The following is a 16,653-nucleotide window of genomic DNA, read 5'->3' on the forward strand; positions in this document are numbered from 1 at the left end:
TGCCTTAGTGGCAGCACCTCCTGCGGTCTTCTGTGGACACGCTTTTGGGCGCCAGTTGGATTTCTGGTCCTTAGCTGAGTTAGCGGACGAGTCGGAGGGCTTAGAGGACGACCAGTTGGAGGAACGAAAGGAGCGAAACCTCGACTGAATCCTACCCTGGACAGGTTTCCTGGTTTTGGTTTGTGGCATGGAAGTACTCTTCCCGCCAGTAGCTTCTTTAATAATTTAATCCAGCTGTTCTCTGAACAGCCGGGACCCAGCAAAAGGGAGCCCAGCAAGGTACTTCTTAGAAGAAGCATCTGCCTTCCACTCTCGAAGCCACAAGATCCTGCGGATAACGAGGGAATTATCCGAAGCCACCGCAGTGCGGTGAGAAGCCTCCAGCATGGCAGACATGGCATAGGATGAAAAAGCTGAAGCTTGAGAAGTTAAGGCAACCATTTCGGGCATAAATTCCCTGGTGAGGGAATGCATCTCCTCTAGAGAAGCAGAGATGGCTTTGAGAGCCCACACTGCTGCAAAAGTCGGGGAAAACGCAGCCCCCGCCGCTTCATACACGGATTTGGCCAGAAGGTCAATCTGACGGTCAGTGGAATCCTTAAGGGAGGTGCCATCAGCCACCGACAACGGTCCGGGCTAAGAATCTAGACACCGGAGGGTCTACCTTTGGTGAATGAGCCCACTCCTTGACCACCTCAGGTGGAAAGGGAAAACGGTCATCAGAACCACGCTTTGGGAAGCGTTTGTCAGGACAGGCCCTGGGTTTGGTCACAGCGGCCTGAAAACTGGAGTGGTTAAAGAACACACTCTTTGCCCTCTTAGGCGAGGTAAACTGGTGCTTTTCTGCCAGAGAGGGTTGCTCCTCTGATACTGGCGGATTGAGATCCAGTACAGAATTAATGGAAGCAATCAAGTCACTAAGATCTGAGTCACCCTCGGAAAGATCAATGGGGTACATGGAGTTAGCCTCCGAGCCCCCTGTAAAGGCATCCTCCTCATCCTGCGAGTCAGCTCTTGAATCAGAGCCGCGGGAGGAGGAGGGAGAGGAAACCCTGCGTCTCCTCTTAGGAGGACGGGGTCTGGGCCCTGATGATGAATCCTCTGTGAGCTCCGGTCCTAAGGGACCCATAGCAGTAGAGGCACCCTGTGAAGGGGGCTGATGCATATTCATCAAAGTCCTGGACAGAAGTCCCATGGACTCAGCAAAAGACTGGGAGATAGACCTAGAAAAGGATTCTACCCAGGCCGGGGGTTCAGCCACAGGTGCAGGAGCAGCCTGAGAGACCACTGGGGGTGAGACTCCAGGCTGTGGCACCGCCAAGTTAGAGCAGACATCACAATGTGGATAGGTGCTCGGTTCAGGCAGCAGGAGCTTACATGCAGCGCATACAGTATAAAGCTTTGGAGCCTTGCTCCTCGTGTGAGACATGCTGCTGGAGTGGGAGCTCTGCAAGAGAATGAACCCCAGAGAGTATATACAGAGGTCCACAACCAGAGACCGGTTGTGGCTTACCAGACCGCTGGAAGCGGTGTTGTGTGCCCTCCAGATCCCGAAGCCCGGATCCCCAATGCACAGCACCTCAGCAGGGATGCAGAGTGCAGACCAGCGCCGAGTGAACCCTGTCTGAGAAAATGGCCGCCGGAGCGAAGAGAGGGGGCGGGACTTGGGGCGTTCCTGGAGGAGAGCGGGATCTGGAGGGCCATAGAGACCTACAGGGGAGGAGACACGCACAGCAGTGGGGAGTGTCCCTCCCCTGTGCAGAACGGCCGCCGGGAGGAGCCGTGCCTGTCCCTCTGCATGAGTGACATGCGAGGGCAGTTAACAGAAACTAGGCCTCCGGCAAAGCCGGGGCCTAAATTTGAGCGGCGAGGCCGACGCGCAGGCACCATCGGCGCGGTTCTCGGGCGACAGCTAGAGAACCCGCCGGAAATGCCAATAAATACAGTAAGCACACTCTCCCCAAACAATAAAGCACAGGGACCCCCAATATATATAAACGTCTCAGGTACTTAGCTGCTGAGACGCAGGGCCAGGTCCCTGGGGTTGAGTGCTCCGGTCCAGCAGGATCCTGAAGGGCTGCGGATGGAGACCGGTCTCCTGCCAAGCATGGAGAACCGTGCTGGCTCCCACTTCAAGCCAGAGCCCAGGAGGGATGGTGAAGGAGAACGGCATGTAAGGCTCCAGCCTTGGAAATCAACCTTACAACACCGCCGACACAGTGGGGTGAGAAGGGACATGCCGTGGGTCCAGACGTGGACCCGTTCTTCAATTCCATTCCAAAAAGGAAAAAATCTTATGAGAATGCATGTGTGGATGTATGCCTCCTGAACACAAAGCGATAAACTGGCTGGGTCTGGCTCACCAGGGGGTGTATAAGCCCAGAGGGAGGAGCTACACTTTTAAGTGTAGTACTTTGTGTGTCCTCCGGAGGCAGAAGCTAAACACCCAAGGTCTGGGTCTCCCAAAGGAACGATAAAGAAAAATGTAAATGAAGATGTAGAAAAATAGTATATAGAAAACTAAATAAGGACAGGAGATGGGAGGAGGGACAGGGAGATTGGGGTGACACTTGGAGAAATGGATGATTTCGGGTACATTTCTGACAGCGGCTCAGCTCAGATCTCCAGCACAGGCACTGACAGGACGAGGAGGATGGGAGCTCAGCTGCTGTTTCCTGCACTGGATACATTCACTATCCATTCATAGAACGTAACTATCCAATCAAAGTGATCAGAGACAGGGGACATTGTAGTGATGTGTCGGTTGCGAACGATCCGACACAAAGATCCGGCTCCCTGTAGTGACTGACAGGAGCCGGATCACCAATTAGAGCCACTAAAATATCTAAACGGCTCTTTTCGCAGCCGAAACCACGCCCACCCGTGGCTAAACTCCGCCTACTCAACAATCTAATTGGTCACTTAAGTGGGCGGGGTTTAGCCACGGGTGGGTGGGGGTTTTGCGGAGTTACTATAATCTTAAATATGTGTTCACCTGGGGTGAACACATTTAATAAGGAACCGAGAACGATCTGAAAGAGCCGGCTCTTTTTGGTGAGCGGAGCCATGGGAACCGGATCACCAAAAAGAGCCAAACTGCCCATCACTAGGACATTGTCATTGGTACCGCATCTCTTCACAAGCTTCCAAATGTCATGATCAGGAGTAAGTCTGTGCCAGCGTCCAGAGGTGATAGTTCATCATCCCCCCGCATGATCGTGCTGTGTCACATTGACCGTGATCAGAGAGCAGTGACCGCCAACATGGGTCCCCGTATCTCTTCATGTGCTGTCAGCTGTCCATGACTTTGTTTTCACAGTGACAGTTTTAATACATGACGGACACATCATGTCATAATGGGGGAATTGACACCAACTCCTGACATACTAGGTCAGTCATTGGTTGTTAAGGGGTTAATCAGTGCCATATTGATTGACCTATTTTTATACAAGCATTTTCGGCGGTATGTAACTGGATAATCTATAATTGGATTAATTGTTTTTATCTCCGGTTTGATTATATATATATATATATATATATATATATATATATATATATATATATATATATATATATATATATATATATATATATATATATATATATATATATATATATATATATATATATATATAAACAGATTCCTGGGAATTGTCCCATTTAACAACAGTTTATTAAATCAATGTCAGGGACAGCTCGGGGCACAGCCGCCAAGGAGCACCGTTGTCATATCTTTTAGGGTTGGCAACCCCCACAAATAAGAAGGGTAACTGCAGGCCCTGGCTTCCCCTAAACTAGAAATAACCTAATTTATAATGGTTAAAATTCCTATTTTCTGTGTCTTGAGCAATCTTTAATTTGGAATTATTTTTTGGCCATATAGCGATTAGAATTACAGATGTCCCATTGCCCAGCGTCATCAGCAGTGATGTGCGTACCTGTGTCCATCGTCACCGCTTCAGACGCCGGGTTTAGGGTCAATGCGCATGATCAGAGGTCACTGCACTTCTGGTCACACGCACATGTCCCGGCTTCAGAGAGGTCTAATGTACATGACCTAAGTGCAGGGACTTCTGATGATGCACACTAACCCTAAACCCGGCGTCTTAAGCGGTGACAATGGACGCAGGTACGCACGTCACCACCGATGACGCTGGGCAATGGGCACTGAATAGCATGTTAGCATGCCCCTGTGGGAGCGCTACCATGCTAAGAGGGCAGACTAGTCAAGGGAACTAACGCCCTTACGACTAGTCCCTGCGCTCATTAGCAAATCAAAGGATTTTTAGAAACATTTTTTCTAAAGATCTGTTTATGTGAACTAGTAAATGCTGGGACAGTTAAGCAGGCATTATAAATATGCACCTAGAACTGCTCGATGTTCGGGGTGCATATTGATCTGACAAGTTCCCTTTAAAATGGATTATGAATGATTTTATTCTTTAAGGGTTATTGCCACGTTTTCCTATCCATGGTGATAAGTTGCAGATCAGTGCAGGTGCAAGCACTGAACTCACACAGATCTTGAGAACAGGGCTTAGAAATGAAATTGTGACCACACATACATGACACTGCACCATTCATTCTCTATGGGACTGACTGCTGCACAGCCAAGTGCAGTATATGACAACATCAGCAGTCCAACAGATAATGAGTGGAGCGGCGATGTGTGTGCACCCACCACTTATTCCAACAAGACATTTCATTCATCAGGAATAATCCCAAATGTTGAACCACAACTTATCCTTTCACTTTAAGGCTATGTGCCCACGCTGCGGATTTACCGCGGATTTTGCCGCGGATTTGCTGCGGATTTACCGAAAATCTGCAGCAGCGGCACTTCCAAGCCATGTCAATGGCATTTTGGAAATGCTGTGTCCATGCTGCGGATTTTTCCGCTGCGGATTTGCCGCGGATTTTGATCCGGAAAAATCTGCAGCATGTCAATTGTTTGGTGCGGATTTTTGGTTTTGAATGGGGGAAAAAAAAAAAAAAATCCGCATCAAAATCCGCAGCAAATCCGCGGGTGCGGATTTGCTGCGAAAGTCGCGGATTTTCAGGCAGAAAAATCCGCAGGTACATTCTACCGTGGACACATAGCCTTAAGGTACCACTGTTATTTTTTAACACTGAAGTGGTATCAGTAATGTTTTTCCCTGGGTAGTAAAACACTTCCCAGTCGCCGTCTCCTGCTGTCCTGTTCCCATGCTGTACACACACACACACACACACACACACACACGACAGGACCCTGTATGTACACACACACACACGACAGGACCCTGTACACACACACACACACACACAGGACAGGACCCTGTACGTACACACACACGGGAGGACAGGACCCTGTACGTACACACACACACACGGGAGGACAGGACCCTGTATATACACACACACACACACACGGGAGGACAGGACCCTGTACGTACACACACACGGGAGGACAGGACCCTGTATATACACACACACACGGGAGGACAGGACCCTGTATATATACACACACGGGAGGACAGGACCCTGTATATACACACACACACACACACACACACACACACGGGAGGACAGGACCCTGTATATACACACACACACGGGAGGACAGGACCCTGTATATATACACACACACACACACGGGAGGACAGGACCCTGTATATACACACACACACACACGGGAGGACAGGACCCTGTACATACACACACACACACACACACGGGAGGACAGGACCCTGTACATACACACACACACACACACACGGGAGGACAGGACCCTGTACGTACACACACACGGGAGGACAGGACCCTGTACGTACACACACACGGGAGGACAGGACCCTGTACGTACACACACACGGGAGGACAGGACCCTGTACGTACACACACACGGGAGGACAGGACCCTGTACGTACACACACACGGGAGGACAGGACCCTGTACGTACACACACACGGGAGGACAGGACCCTGTACGTACACACACACGGGAGGACAGGACCCTGTACGTACACACACACGGGAGGACAGGACCCTGTACGTACACACACACGGGAGGACAGGACCCTGTACGTACACACACACACGGGAGGACAGGACCCTGTATATACACACACACACACAGGAGGACAGGACCCAGTACATACCCACATACATGGGAGGACAGGACCCTGTACATACACACACACACACACACACGGGAGGACAGGACCCTGTACATACACACACACACACACACACACACACGGGAGGACAGGACCCTGTACATACACACACACACGGGAGGACAGGACCCTGTACATACACACACACGGGAGGACAGGACCCTGTATATACACACACACACACACACACACACACGGGAGGACAGGACCCTGTATATACACACACACACACACACACACACACACACACGGGAGGACAGGACCCTGTATATACACACACACGGGAGGACAGGACCCTGTATATACACACACACACACACGGGAGGACAGGACCCTGTACATACACGGGAGGACAGGACCCTGTACATACACACACACACGGGAGGACAGGACCCTGTATATACACACACACACACACACACACACGGGAGGACAGGACCCTGTACATACACACACACACACACACACACACGGGAGGACAGGACCCTGTACACACACACACACACACACACACACAGGAGGACAGGACCCTGTACACACACACACACACACACACACAGGAGGACAGGACCCTGTACACACACACACACACACACACAGGACAGGACCCTGTACACACACACACACACACACACACAGGACAGGACCCTGTACACACACACACACACACACACAGGACAGGACCCTGTACACACACACACACACAGGACAGGACCCTGTACACACACACACACACAGGACAGGACCCTGTACACACACACACACACACACAGGACAGGACCCTGTACACACACACACACACAGGACAGGACCCTGTACACACACACACACACAGGACAGGACCCTGTACACACACACACACACAGGACAGGACCCTGTACACACACACACACACAGGACAGGACCCTGTACACACACACACACAGGACAGGACCCTGTACACACACACACACACACACACAGGACAGGACCCTGTACACACACACACACACACAGGACAGGACCCTGTACACACACACACACACACACAGGACAGGACCCTGTACACACACACACACACACACACAGGACAGGACCCTGTACACACACACACACACACACACACAGGACAGGACCCTGTACACACACACACACACACACACACACACACACAGAGGACAGGACCCTGTACACACACACACACACGCAGGACAGGACCCTGTACACACACACACACACACACACACACACAGGACAGGACCCTGTACACACACACACACACACACCGGACAGGACCCTGTACACACACACACACACAGGACAGGACCCTGTACACACACACACACACACACACACAGGACAGGACCCTGTACACACACAGGACAGGACCCTGTACACACACACACACACACACACAGGACAGGACCCTGTACACACACACACACACACACACACACACACACACACACAGGACAGGACCCTGTACACACACACACACAGGACAGGACCCTGTACACACACACACACACACACACACACACACACACACAGGACAGGACCCTGTACACACACACACACACACACCGGACAGGACCCTGTACACACACACACACACACACACACACACACACAGGACAGGACCCTGTACACACACACACACACACACACACACACACACACACAGGACAGGACCCTGTACACACACAGGACAGGACCCTGTACACACACACACACACACACACACACACACACACACACAGGACCCTGTACACACACACACACACACACACAGGACAGGACCCTGTACACACACACACACACACAGGACAGGACCCTGTACACACACACACACACACACACAGGACAGGACCCTGTACACACACACACACACACACACAGGACAGGACCCTGTACACACACACACACACACACACACACACACACAGGACAGGACCCTGTACACACACACAGGACAGGACCCTGTACACACACACACACACACACACACACACACACGACAGGACCCTGTACACACACACACACACGACAGGACCCTGTACACACACACACACAGGACAGGACCCTGTACACACACACACACACACACACAGGACAGGACCCTGTACACACACACACACACACACAGGACAGGACCCTGTACACACACACACACACACACACACAGGACAGGACCCTGTACACACACACACACAGGACAGGACCCTGTACACACACACACACACAGGACAGGACCCTGTACACACACACACACACAGGACAGGACCCTGTACACACACACACACAGGACAGGACCCTGTACACACACACACACACACACAGGACAGGACCCTGTACACACACACACACACACACACACACACAGGACAGGACCCTGTACACACACACACACACACACACACAGGACAGGACCCTGTACACACACACACACACACACAGGACAGGACCCTGTACACACACACACACAGGACAGGACCCTGTACACACACACACACACAGGACAGGACCCTGTACACACACACACACACACACACACACACAGGACAGGACCCTGTACACACACACACACGCAGGACAGGACCCTGTACACACACACACACACACACACACACACACACACAGGACAGGACCCTGTACACACACACACACACACACACCGGACAGGACCCTGTACACACACACACACACACACACACACACACACAGGACAGGACCCTGTACACACACACACACACACACACACACACACACACACAGGACAGGACCCTGTACACACACAGGACAGGACCCTGTACACACACACACACACACACACACACACACACACACACAGGACCCTGTACACACACACACACACACACACAGGACAGGACCCTGTACACACACACACACACACAGGACAGGACCCTGTACACACACACACACACACACACACAGGACAGGACCCTGTACACACACACAGGACAGGACCCTGTACACACACACACACACACACACACACACACACGACAGGACCCTGTACACACACACACACAGGACAGGACCCTGTACACACACACACACACAGGACAGGACCCTGTACACACACACACACACAGGACAGGACCCTGTACACACACACACACACACAGGACAGGACCCTGTACACACACACACACAGGACAGGACCCTGTACACACACACACACACAGGACAGGACCCTGTACACACACACACACAGGACAGGACCCTGTACACACACACACACAGGACAGGACCCTGTACACACACACACACAGGACAGGACCCTGTACACACACACACACAGGACAGGACCCTGTACACACACACACACAGGACAGGACCCTGTACACACACACACACAGGACAGGACCCTGTACACACACACACACAGGACAGGACCCTGTACACACACACACACAGGACAGGACCCTGTACACACACACACACAGGACAGGACCCTGTACACACACACACACAGGACAGGACCCTGTACACACACACACACACAGAGGACAGGACCCTGTACACACACACACACACACACACACACAGGACAGGACCCTGTACACACACACACACACAGGACAGGACCCTGTACACACACACACACACAGGACAGGACCCTGTACACACACACACAGGACAGGACCCTGTACACACACACACAGGACAGGACCCTGTACACACACACACACACACAGAGGACAGGACCCTGTACACACACACACACACACACACACACACACACACAGGACAGGACCCTGTACACACACACACACACACACACACACACAGGACAGGACCCTGTACACACACACACACACAGGACAGGACCCTGTACACACACACACAACACACACACACACAGGACAGGACCCTGTACACACACACACACACACACACAGGACAGGACCCTGTACACACACACACACACACACAGGACAGGACCCTGTACACACACACACAGGACAGGACCCTGTACACACACACACACACACACACACACACACAGGACAGGACCCTGTACACACACACACACACACACACACAGGACAGGACCCTGTACACACACACACACACACACACAGGACAGGACCCTGTACACACACACACACACACACACAGGACAGGACCCTGTACACACACACAGGACAGGACCCTGTACACACACACACACAGGACAGGACCCTGTACACACACACACACACACAGGACAGGACCCTGTACACACACACACACACACACAGGACCCTGTACACACACACACACACACACACACAGGACCTGTACACACACACACACACACACACACAGGACCCTGTACACACACACACACACACACACACACAGGACCCTGTACACACACACACACACACACACACAGGACCCTGTACAACACACACACACACACACAGGACCCTGTACACACACACACACACAGGACCCTGTACACACACACACACACACACACAGGACCCTGTACACACACACACACAGGACCCTGTACACACACACACACACACACACAGGACCCTGTACACACACACACACACGCACAGGACAGGACCCTGTACACACACACACACACAGAGGACAGGACCCTGTACACACACACACAGGACAGGACCCTGTACACACACACACACACACACAGGACAGGACCCTGTACACACACACACACACACACAGGACAGGACCCTGTACACACACACAGGACAGGACCCTGTACACACACACACACACAGGACAGGACCCTGTACACACACACACACAGGACAGGACCCTGTACACACACACACACACACACACACAGGACAGGACCCTGTACACACACACAGGACAGGACCCTGTACACACACACACACACAGGACAGGACCCTGTACACACACACACACAGGACAGGACCCTGTACACACACACACACACACACACACAGGACAGGACCCTGTACACACACACACACACAGGACAGGACCCTGTACACACACACACACACACACAGGACAGGACCCTGTACACACACACACACACACAGGACAGGACCCTGTACACACACACACACAGGACAGGACCCTGTACACACACACACACACACACAGGACAGGACCCTGTACACACACACACACACACACAGGACAGGACCCTGTACACACACACACACACACACACAGGACAGGACCCTGTACACACACACACACACACACAGGACAGGACCCTGTACACACACACACACACACAGGACAGGACCCTGTACACACACACACACACACACACAGGACAGGACCCTGTACACACACACACACACACACACAGGACAGGACCCTGTACACACACACACACACACACAGGACAGGACCCTGTACACACACACACACACACAGGACAGGACCCTGTACACACACACACACACACAGGACAGGACCCTGTACACACACACACACACACAGGACAGGACCCTGTACACACACACACACACAGGACAGGACCCTGTACACACACACACACACACACACAGGACAGGACCCTGTACACACACACACACACACACACACACACACACAGGACAGGACCCTGTACACACACACACACAGGACAGGACCCTGTACACACACACACACACACAGGACAGGACCCTGTACACACACACACACACACACAGGACAGGACCCTGTACACACACACACACACACACACAGGACAGGACCCTGTACACACACACACACACACACACAGGACAGGACCCTGTACACACAACACACACACACACACACACACACACAGGACAGGACCCTGTACACACACACACACAGGACAGGACCCTGTACACACACACACACACACACAGACAGGACCCTGTACACACACACACACACACACAGGACAGGACCCTGTACACACACACACACACACACACAGGACAGGACCCTGTACACACACACACACACACACAGGACAGGACCCTGTACACACACACACACACACACAGGACAGGACCCTGTACACACACACACACACACACAGGACAGGACCCTGTACACACACACACACACACACAGGACAGGACCCTGTACACACACACACACACACACAGGACAGGACCCTGTACACACACACACACACACACAGGACAGGACCCTGTACACACACAGGACCCTGTACACACAGGACAGGACCCTGTACACACACAGGACCCTGTACACACACAGGACCCTGTACACACACAGGACCCTGTACACACACAGGACCCTGTACACACAGGACAGGACCCTGTACACACACAGGACCCTGTACACACACAGGACCCTGTACACACACAGGACCCTGTACACACACAGGACCCTGTACACACACAGGACCCTGTACACACACAGGACCCTGTACACACACAGGACCCTGTACACACACAGGACCCTGTACACACACAGGACCCTGTACACACACAGGACCCTGTACACACACAGGACCCTGTACACACACAGGACCCTGTACACACACAGGACCCTGTACACACACAGGACCCTGTACACACACAGGACCCTGTACACACACAGGACCCTGTACACACACAGGACCCTGTACACACACAGGACCCTGTACACACACAGGACCCTGTACACACACAGGACCCTGTACACACACAGGACCCTGTACACACACAGGACCCTGTACACACACAGGACCCTGTACACACACAGGACCCTGTACACACACAGGACCCTGTACACACACACAGGACCCTGTACACACACAGGACCCTGTACACACACAGGACCCTGTACACACACAGGACCCTGTACACACACAGGACCCTGTACACACACAGGACCCTGTACACACACAGGACCCTGTACACACACAGGACCCTGTACACACACAGGACCCTGTACACACACAGGACCCTGTACACACACAGGACCCTGTACACACACAGGACCCTGTACACACACAGGACCCTGTACACACACAGGACCCTGTACACACACAGGACCCTGTACACACACAGGACCCTGTACACACACAGGACCCTGTACACACACACACACACGACACAGGACCCTGTACACACACACACACACACACACACACACAGGACCCTGTACACACACACACAGGACCCTGTACACACACACGACCCTGTACACACACACACACACACACAGGACCCTGTACACACACACACACAGGACAGGACCCTGTACACGTACACAAGGACAGGACCCTGTATATACACACACACACACACACAACACACACACACACACACACGGGAGGACAGGACCCTGTACATACACACACACACGGAGGACAGGACCCTGTACACACACACACACACACACACACACAGGACAGGACCCTGTACACACACACACACACACACACACACACAGGACAGGACCCTGTACACACACACACACAGGACAGGACCCTGTACACACACACACACACACACACACACACACACAGGACAGGACCCTGTACACACACACACACAGGACAGGACCCTGTACACACACACACACACACACACACGCGGACGACAGGACCCTGTACACACACACAGGACAGGACCCTGTACACACACACACACACACACACAGGACAGGACCCTGTACACACACACACACACAACACACACCACACACAGGACAGGACCCTGTACACACACACACACACCACACACACAGGACAGGACCCTGTACACACACACACACACACACACAGGACAGGACCCTGTACACACACACACACAGACACACACACAGGACAGGACCCTGTACACACACACACACACACACACAGGACAGGACCCTGTACACACACACACACAGGACAGGACCCTGTACACACACACACACAGGACAGGACCCTGTACACACACACACACACAGGACAGGACCCTGTACACACACACACACAGGACAGGACCCTGTACACACACACACACAGGACAGGACCCTGTACACACACACACACAGGACAGGACCCTGTACACACACACACACACAGGACAGGACCCTGTACACACACACACACACAGGACAGGACCCTGTACACACACACACACACAGGACAGGACCCTGTACACACACACACACACAGGACAGGACCCTGTACACACACACACACACAGGACAGGACCCTGTACACACACACACACAGGACAGGACCCTGTACACACACACACACACAGGACAGGACCCTGTACACACACACACACAGGACAGGACCCTGTACACACACACACACAGGACAGGACCCTGTACACACACACACACAGGACAGGACCCTGTACACACACACACACAGGACAGGACCCTGTACACACACACACACAGGACAGGACCCTGTACCACCACAGGACCCTACACACACACAGGACAGGACCCTGTACACACACACACACAGGACAGGACCCTGTACACACACACACACAGGACAGGACCCTGTACACACACACACACAGGACAGGACCCTGTACACACACACACACAGGACAGGACCCTGTACACACACACACAGAGGACAGGACCCTGTACACACACACAGGACAGGACCCTGTACACACACACAGGACAGGACCCTGTACACACACACAGGACAGGACCCTGTACACACACACACACAGGACAGGACCCTGTACACACACACACACAGGACAGGACCCTGTACACACACACACACAGGACAGGACCCTGTACACACACACACACAGGACAGGACCCTGTACACACACACACACAGGACAGGACCCTGTACACACACACACACAGGACAGGACCCTGTACACACACACACACAGGACAGGACCCTGTACACACACACACACAGAGGACAGGACCCTGTACACACACACACACAGAGGACAGGACCCTGTACACACACACACACAGAGGACAGGACCCTGTACACACACACACACAGAGGACAGGACCCTGTACACACACACACACAGAGGACAGGACCCTGTACACACACAGAGGACAGGACCCTGTACACACACACAGGACAGGACCCTGTACACACACACAGGACAGGACCCTGTACACACACACAGGACAGGACCCTGTACACACACACAGGACAGGACCCTGTACACACACACAGGACAGGACCCTGTACACACACACAGGACAGGACCCTGTACACACACACAGGACAGGACCCTGTACACACACACACACACACACAGGACAGGACCCTGTACACACACACACACAGGACAGGACCCTGTACACACACACACACACACACACACAGGACAGGACCCTGTACACACACACACACACACACAGGACAGGACCCTGTACACACACACACACACACAGGACAGGACCCTGTACACACACACACACAGGACAGGACCCTGTACACACACACACACACACACACAGGACAGGACCCTGTACACACACACACACACACACACAGGACAGGACCCTGTACACACACACACACACACACAGGACCCTGTACACACACACACACACACACACACAGGACCCTGTACACACACACACACACACACACACGGGACGACAGGACCCTGTACACACACACACGCGGGACGACAGGACCCTGTACACACACACACACACGCGGGACGACAGGACCCTGTACACACACACACACACACACACACACACACACGCGGGACGACAGGACCCTGTACACACACACGGGAGGACAGGACCCTGTACACACACACGCGGGACGACAGGACCCTGTACACACACACGCGGGACGACAGGAGCCTGTACACACACACGCGGGACGACAGGAGCCTGTACACACACACGCGGGACGACAGGAGCCTGTACACACACACGCGGGACGACAGGACCCTGTACACACACACGCGGGACGACAGGACCCTGTATACACACACACACACGGGAGGACAGGACCCTGTATACACACACGGGAGGACAGGACCCTGTATACACACACACACACGGGAGGACAGGACCCTGTATACACACACACGGGAGGACAGGACCCTGTATACACACACACGGGAGGACAGGACCCTGTATACACACACACGGGAGGACAGGACCCTGTATACACACACACACACACACACACACACACAGGAGGACAGGACCCTGTATACACACACACACACACACACACACACACACATGGGAGGACAGGACCCTGTATACACACACACACACACACATGGGAGGACAGGACCCTGTATATACACACACACACGGGAGGACAGGACCCTGTATACACACACACACATGGGAGGACAGGACCCTGTATACACACACACACACACATGGGAGGACAGGACCCTGTATACACACACACACACACACACATGGGAGGACAGGACCCTGTATACACACACACACACACACACACATGGGAGGACAGGACCCTGTATATACACACACACATGGGAGGACAGGACCCTGTATATACACACACACACACACACACATGGGAGGACAGGACCCTGTATACACACACACACACACACACA

The 16,653-nt window shown here is 53.0% G+C and overlaps 1 protein-coding gene across 2 annotated transcripts in view; it reads right to left on the reverse strand.

Annotated features, from left to right (window-relative positions):
- XRN1 (5'-3' exoribonuclease 1) overlaps nucleotides 1-16,653 on the reverse strand; it is a 278,851-nt gene that overhangs the window by 261,300 nt on the left and 898 nt on the right. The window lies entirely within an intron of this gene.

This window comes from Anomaloglossus baeobatrachus, chromosome 3 (genome assembly GCF_048569485.1).
Source record: "Anomaloglossus baeobatrachus isolate aAnoBae1 chromosome 3, aAnoBae1.hap1, whole genome shotgun sequence".
Lineage (NCBI taxonomy): Eukaryota > Metazoa > Chordata > Amphibia > Anura > Aromobatidae > Anomaloglossus > Anomaloglossus baeobatrachus.